The sequence below is a fragment of the Adiantum capillus-veneris genome, chromosome 26 (assembly GCF_014529385.1).
Source record: "Adiantum capillus-veneris isolate H3 chromosome 26, ASM1452938v2, whole genome shotgun sequence".
NCBI lineage: Eukaryota > Viridiplantae > Streptophyta > Polypodiopsida > Polypodiales > Pteridaceae > Adiantum > Adiantum capillus-veneris.
In genome coordinates, this window is record NC_140956.1 from 48,374,954 (window position 1) to 48,383,366 (window position 8,413).

The 8,413-nt window shown below is 41.0% G+C and overlaps 1 pseudogene; it reads right to left on the reverse strand.

Moving 5' to 3' along the window:
* Positions 1–3,743: 3,743 nt before the first annotated feature.
* LOC147423392 (uncharacterized) lies at positions 3,744–4,556 on the reverse strand (annotated as a pseudogene).
* Between the last annotated feature and the right edge of the window lie 3,857 nt (positions 4,557–8,413).

Below are 8,413 nucleotides of genomic sequence, written 5' to 3' on the forward strand. Positions count from 1 at the left end.
TCGGTTTTATTAAACTTGCGATAAAAAAGATCATCACTTCTTTCAGATCCAAGTGTTATTTGTAGGTTCTAAGGTTTTTAATAACCCTAGTTTTTATGGAGTATTACTATTTATTTACATAGATTAAGTTCTAATCAGAAGGCCACCACCCCTTTTGATTCAAGCGTTTTATCCTTTTTTTAAAGATCCCATAGAGTTGTAATGTTTTGCAAATCCAAAAAAGGTATATGTTTACAAAACCAGATTAGATTAGATAGCCCAAAATCTTGAGCGCTTAATTATTACCAAAGTTGATGCTTTGTCTCTTTCTAGACTAATTCTATAGAAATTTAAACTAAGAGTATTTTTTGGATTTTAAATCGAGCAGTCAAGCTGCCCCTCTTTTTTAACCAAAACAAGTTCTAAAAATAACCAAAATTGGCTCAATATTGAGAGAGAATCAAATATTTTAACTAGATGCAAAATAGGCTGAGTTAGCTATATAGAGTAATAAGATGTTCCATGGTATTCAACCACAAGGCAGTTGGCCCACATGCCCCCCTTTATAAGAAAACACCTTTAACTTTAGTAGGTCCTTTAAGAAATAGTGTGTTTTCTACATAAAAGAACAAAGTGGAATGTGATCAACTTGAACCACAAGCCATAATAGTACATAGTTCCTTTTTTTAATAAAAAACTATATAATGAGTAGGAGCTAAACATCTTGCTCAATCAATCTCATGATATCAACCAAATCCATAATCATAACCAAGTAAGCGTAGCATTTGAGTTTAAACAATCCCCCCTTAGCAAAAATATAGTATTTACACCAATTTTATGTTATCAAGCAGAGACAAAAAATTAATCTAGGTGGCAAAAAATGTAACCCCATAAGGAGATTAGATCTATGAATCAGTCAGTAGAGGAATATGAATAATCAACAAATAGAACCGTTTAGAAAATAGCAACCCCCAAAAAAACAAAGCATGTCCAATTGCCAACCTACGGAGCCCCATCTTGCTCGACCAGCTCCATGCAAGAAAAAAATAGCCCTTTAGGCAATGTGTTTGATAGCGATGGAATGCCCTCAACCTTTCTTTCACATACACATACCACATAGTAATGGCTTAGTGGGGGGCCAAAGCAACCCTCACTTGAATTTAAAATAGCTTCCAGATGGTAAGCAATTGAGTGTATTGAGTAAAGAATTTGTGCACGGTCCGCATTTGAATTGTCCATGGCTCGAGGCAGTCGGTTTACCGGATGCTAGGGGTAGTAAGTAGAGGTAGTGAGAGGTATGGATAGGTAGAATACCCTTCAATAGCGCATCATAGTTCCATGTGCTCACTATACAACTTATAGGTGTACAAGGATGAAGAGAGAGAGAGAGAGAGAGAGAGAGAGAGAGAGAGAGAGAGAGAGAGAGAGAGAACTTACCATTAGAAGGTAAACAAAACAAACTTACCATTAGAAGGTAAACAAAACAAATTACCGAGCCCGCCTTGAACGGATTTGGTGTAATCCATCATGTCCAAGCCACTCATACCATGAGAGAGCCTTATGAGCTAAGTTCCCAAGAGGGGTTTGGGGGGGGGGGTGTCACTTTCCCTATCTTGAAATAGAAGGAGAGAGATTGAAGAAGGGTTTTTGAGCAAGAGGAAGCAAAGGAGAAGCTTTGGACGAGCAAGAAGGAGGGTAAAGGGGGGAATTTATCTCTCTTTCTCTCTCTCTCTCTCTCTCTCTCTCTCTCTCTCTATATATATATATATATATATATGTGTGTGTGTGTGTGTGTGTGTGTGTGTGTGTGTGTGTGTGTGTGTGTGTGTGTGTGTGTGTGTGTACGTAGCACCCGACAAGGGAGAAGACGTTTTTTGAGAGCAAACTTGAAGGGATTTTTTGAGCAAGAGGAAGCAAGGAGCGAGCTTAAATGAAGAGAAAAAGCAAGCATTGAGCAGAAGAAACATAAGAAAATGAGCAAGATTTGAGAGGTTTGTCCAACCAACAAGTTCAAGGGTTGCTATTTGTGAAATGGCTTTGGAAAAGGAAGGGTGAACTTGATAGCGAGCGAATGGTTGCCAATGTTTGAAGTCAGGGCCAATCTATATTCATTGAGTGGTTTGAGTGTATGCCGCCAACAAGGGCTTGAGCATGGATCAAGAAGATTCCAAGATTATGATTGGTTGAAATTCAAGCAATGGATTTTGATTGATTTTCAGCATCAAATCTTATATTGAGACCTTTATTCAGAGTTTTGTAATACCTTTGGTGATTTTTAAAGATCGATTTCACCATACGTTGTACAATTTATGTCAATTTCAATACTTTTAGTGTTTATTTTTTTCATCTTTGTTACCATATACATGTGGTACTGATGTGTGTGAACACACTAGGACCACCGGGGCATTTTTTTCCTCTTTAGGAGGTTTTTCCCCCCGTGCATTGTATATACGCACATCACTTTAGGGCTATCTATCTTTCCATTGCACACTAAGTAACACACTCTCTATTGTGTGCCTTCTTTCGTCTTCTCCAAGCTGTGTGCATTTCTTTGCAACCCTAATTCCAACAATTGGTATCAGAGCAGGTTACGTCCTATCGAGCTTAGTCGCCAGCTGCTCCAATACACGTCTACTCACTTTCTCCGATTACATTGAGATTTGACGAGCGTTCGCAAGTCGACAAATATTTCGGGCTCATTTTGGGCTCCGTTTCCACTATAGGCAGGTCTGCACAGGCTATTTCATCATTTTGTGTAAAATTTTTGTCAGTGCCATTTTTTGCATAACAGGTGGCTTACAGTCTTCTACGGTTTGTGCTATATAGCACGTGTTGTTCCCGGAACTTGGAATTGATAGCGAAGGGGCCTAAAAACCTCAAAAAAGATGCTACTATCAAAGCTGCCAAAAATGTGAAAATATGTTGACGTGGCACTCTACCCACAAATTTCAAAATCTTGTTGACATGGCAACGTACAGCTAGCCAGTAGATTGGGCAACATTTTTTGCCAACTTTTTGGGGTTATAGCTTTTGGATGCAAGTGCTTTTGATGAGATTCTTTTGGGGCTCTTCTTTTGGGTATCCCTTGTACAAACTATAAGGACCCGTGGGGGCCACCATATAAAAATTAGAGGAAGGGTTTCAAATATATGCATGTCCTGTTGTGGATGTACAAAATGTGAAATAAATACTTTTATCTCACTTTTTATTCTTTTTTATATATGGAAGTAAATGCTACAATGTAAGTAATGTGATATGTGTGAGAGCGAACAGTGCAGTTACTATCGTGTGCATACTTTAATGAGGAGTTGTGGCGTTAAAAATGGAACTGTTGTGCGTTTTATCACCTTGGATATAAGTCCTATTTTGGTTTTTGAATGTACATATGACAAGCCCATCATGGTGGCACACTCGTTTTGCCTAAAAAGTTTGATGCAATCAATCATTATCCAAAAGTAGCAACTTGCGTGTGCAGCCATCAAAGATGTGTCCATAGAACATGATGATTGGAAAATTGAGCTTTAGCATGAAAAAATTAACCTCAAGAAAAAAATCACACAAATATACTAGTTTTCCCTAGCTCTTGTGGGATTTTTATGCTGTAAAAGGTTTGCTTTTTAGTGAAAATTGGCCCAAACTAGAGTGCTTCGTTAGCCGCATTTGTATTGGATTGAAGTGAGCCCAAGGGTAGGAGAAAACAAGAACCCAGAAAAGAGAATCTTGAGAGAGAGAGAGAGATTGTGCTTTGTATTCCACAGATCCTATCATCTTAAGTTGACATAATCCTGTGTGTGACCAACAGTTATAAGATGCTCAATTTTGACCCATAAAATTAATGTACAATGCGCAACGGCTTGTCGTCGGTAGAAGCATACATGCAGCACGCTTGTGCCTCATTTCGATTGGGGATGGCGGGAAGAAAGCCCCTTAGAGCAAGGAAAATCCAGTGGTTGATGTGCAAGTCTGCAGCCCAACCGGCACACCATCGTCTAGCATCGGATTCTCCAACCCACTGAGGAGAAAGCAAAGTCCTGACTGTGCTTCCGTCCTTCAACTAAGTAAAATTTGTCACTGCCCTCAAAGTGAAGCTGCTCTCCCTCCTCTCCCTCATCATATTTCTTTTTTTCCCTGCTGTAAGTTTCCTTGCAACTCCCTGGTGTAAGTTTGTTTGCAACTCTAGCACTTGCGTAAACGAGTCCATTGGTTAAGGAGAGGAGAAGACCCCATCGTGCTCTTTTTGAATCCAACATGAACTGGCATTTGCCATCGCCACTATCGAGTTGTCAAAGCTTGAGATGGATGCACATGGCAAGTGGATATCACGCTTTTGGGTATGTTGCTTTGCCTGCAATGCTTCTGGAGTGAGATGACAGCCTAGAGAGGATACCCATCAAAAAATTCTCGTGCTATCGCGATGGCACTACATTTCGCATCTGCTGGAAATAGTATAGAGTTTTTTGGTTCTGTTCTCGTTGTGCACATCCCGCAATCAATGCATTTGAAGAGGCGACGTTCTGGATAAGAATCTCCTCAAGGACTTTTTGTGCTTTCTCAAGCGCACCACATTTGGCGTACATATCGACTAAGACTGTGCCAAGCACTACATCTTTTCCCAACAGCCTCTGACAACATTTGGAGGGACACTCTGAGCTCGCATCTTATAGAAACAATTGAATGTATCCTCATCACCTTCATGTTGAGGGTACCCCACTAAAATAAGAGCATTCCATGCAACCAGCGGCTTCCTTCATGCAAACCTTAGTGGTTCCTTTACAGTAGCGTCGGCCATGCACCCTCGAGCTCTTAGCTCACAGAAGCAACACTACCATGCCAACAACAGCTTTGCTCAATTATATTTTATATTCCATCTTTAAAGAACTCTCTTAGTGGTAGATGATGCATATTTTCATGGCTCTTCTTGTTTAATGGAGTGTGTTGTGGATGCAGATGCAGATTCACAGGTAGAAGCTAACCAAGTTGGAATTCTAATCAAGAATATCTCTGATATAAGTACAATTTGGGAAAAGGTTCATGCTAACTATGTGGTTACAGAGGATGCAGATGGTATGCCGGGTTGTCAACCAAGGTGGCAAGATAACCAAATGCTTGCTATCTTCTTCAAGGGGTATGCACAATATGGATTTTTCATTGCATTTTTATTTTCATTGATTATGTCAGGGAGTTTTATTTGAGATGGATATATACTTACAAAGACGCAGGTTCAAAGAATTTTTTTAGAGCATACCTATAGAGGGGTAGTGATTAGGTGGCTATATGTGTAAGCTTGCAAGTACACATAACAATTAGCACATGTCGAGCAGGTTCAGAGGGGGGTGTGGGGGGGGGGGGTTCACGTTGCTCTTCTTCCAGAGTAGGAAATAGGGCCAAAGGATGTAGACCACGTCAATTTGAAGAGCAGGGAAAAATTGATATGCTCAGCATTGCCTTTGTTGGTATGCAGGCCAAGTATGGAGAATGGCACTGCTTTAGTCAATATTTCGGCCAAATTGACAGCATGACAATGCTTCAATTGATATACTAGGTTTAGCCATGATAGAGGAGCTACATACTATTATAATGATATGCAATGAAAAGGACCTTTTCCAGATACTTTATTTATTCTTGTGTCTTGAAGGAAAGCAGCTTTACAAAGCCGATGACATGGGCAAGCGAGGATATTGCTGGCTCGATGGGGACTATCAAAGGAACATATTGTGTTAAGCAAATCTTTGGTCCATATATATGCTTAATGTGGTGCTTTATATCCAAAATTTCATCACTTGAATTGCCTTGATTGGGACGAGCTCTGGTAGAACATATTGTGCTTAGGAATACCTTGGTTGGGATAATGTTGTGCATGGCAATGTTTTGTTTGCCTTGGGTTTTGGTGGACATTGCGTAGAGGAGGGAAAGGAGACAAAAGAGAAGTTCTTTTCTCGGGTAAAGAAGGTCGACAGGCGAAGGCAATTGGCGGCGTGGGAAGCGGAGTCAAGCAAGTTTTTTTTTTTTAAAGAGCTGGAGTTAAGGTCGAATACATAAATGCATCAAAAAGGAAAACGTTGCTGGAGTCAACTGCGAGCAGGAAGGGCGGTACAGTCGCTACTTCACGGCTTGCATGGAGGGGAAAGCAACAAGTGGTGCGAGCAGGGTTGGCAAGGCATGCATGAATAATGGGTTGCCATGAGCAATATGAGGGAGAGCGCTGGAAAGGAGGGATCCATTAGCGTTATATTACAGAGGAGAGGAGCTTGAAGGCCAGGGAGAGAGTCAGTTGAGAGGCTCACTCTGGAGCCATTACCTGCACAATTAAAAAGAGGGCCAAGGGGGCAACGGCTTGAGTTGAAAGAGCACTGCAATAAGAAGGTACGGGCATCTGTGCAGGGAGGAAGCAGAGAAGGGGGGTCGCTAGAGTAGGGGGAAAAGAGGGAGGCTGAGACCTCGTGTGTGGCAAGCATGGCCGAGTGGATGACCGGAAGGGAGGGCAGTGAAAGTCGCAAGATGCTGCTGGAGATAAAGGAAGAGTGTGTCGGGATGCTCCTGAGAAAGGGAGGTGAGAAGCCGCCAGTGAAGAACATAGGAGGACTACTTTGCAGAGCTGCCAAAAGCAGAAAGGGGAGTACGGGCCTGGGGAGTCTAAGCTGAGCTGGACCTTTGGGCACTACACAAGAGAAAACGCCAAGCCATGAGGGAGTTGCCAGAAGTGTTGGAGGCTGCGTAGATGTTTACTTCGTTAGTTAAATCCCGCTACATGCTAACGAAGTAAAAATAGCGAAGACAACAGCCACGTGGGTTAACGTGGAGCTAGAATTGCGTTTTGGCCTCCTACGCTAACGAAGTAAAAAGGCCATAAAATTGTCGAAACTTACCCTTTCAAGAGTAAAATATGGCTCAAAACGGCACATCACACAATACTATGATTGTAACCAAGGGGGATGCATGAGTAGCTACGTAGCTACTAGGAGGCCACGATGTTTCATTAACTAGAATCCACAAAGATCCCTTGGCTCTATGAAAAAGGGCATACTTAGCATTTTGAACGGAAAGCTTTAAAAACATAAAATGCTCATATGAGCTTGAATGAAAGGTTTTTAATGGGGTTGCTAAAAGAAAAGCAAGTGAAAGGGGGGGCGGGGGGGGGGGGGGGGGGGGGGGGGGGGTGTGTGTTCCTTATGCACGCAACCAAGGGGAGGGGGTGAGAAGATAGCTAACGCATAGGCTTTGTTGGGAATCAGAGTTTGGAAAAAGCGTTAAAGGAAAATTTGTGTTTTTGAAATTGATTTTTCCAGAACACTATCTCTTTTTTTTTCTCTAATTTGTAGAAATTCTCAAAATACCCCTCAAATTCAAACATTCTCAAATTACCCCCTATATTTTGTTGCAGATTTCCAAAATGTCCTTCAAATTTTCCAAAGTTCCCAATACCTCTAGTTTTGAGATTAAATCTCTCCAAAGATAAAGAAATTTGTAGCTTTTCAAAAGAAGACTGATTGTCTATCAATACAAGATGGTAAAACTAGAATTTGAGTTGGTTACATAGGCTTTGGAGACGAGCTGCTTCATTATTTTTAAACATAATTGCCCTTTTTTTGTGAGGTGATTTGTGAGAAATTATATGCTAAGCACTCAAAAATGGATCTATATTGTCAAAAAGGAATAAAGACGAGAAAATCTTGAAGAATCCAACAATGCCATGTGGAGAGAGAGAGAGAGGGAGGGAGGGAGGGAGGGAGGGAGAGAGAGAGTTGTCTGTCGATAGGAGCGCAAAAGGAAAAGGGAGTTTGAGTTGGAATGAAAGTTTTCCTTTGATATCAAATTAAACTTAAAAGGTTCTTTTCATTTAACTAGTTGAGAGAGGGAAGAAAGTAGAAGGGAAGGGTGAGGGGGAAGAAAACAAAAGAAAAGGAAAGAGAGAGGGAGGGGGATGGGAGGCGGGGTGGGATGGAGGGTGTTTTGCGCACATGTTAGTCTTTTTGTTTGAATTTAAGGCCACCACAAAAGCCACCATAGGCTTGTAAACCACTATTTTTGTTTAAGTTTAAGTCTACCACAAAAAGCCACCATAGGCTTGCAGCTTAGTGGTTTAGCTTGACCCTTGTAATTTCAAAGTGACGAGTTCAAATAATGAAAGTTGAAATTATGCATGGTTTTGTGTAGCCTTTGAAATGGAGAGAAGGTAGATTCCATATAAAGAATTGAAAGTAGAGCCTAGTGATTAAGGCCTACCTTCTTTCCTTCTTTGAGATGTGATACATAAGGTGTCTCTTTTTGCTCACTAACACAATCCTACCTTGCTCCTGCCTTGTGTCTAAGTGTGTGAGGAAGTCAATTAAGTTTTTTTTTCCATCTTTGAACAAGATATTTTCAAAGGAGGTGCTTAAGATTCCATGAAGTATTCTTGACAAAGGTTGTGAGAGAAAGCTAGGGTTTTCTACGA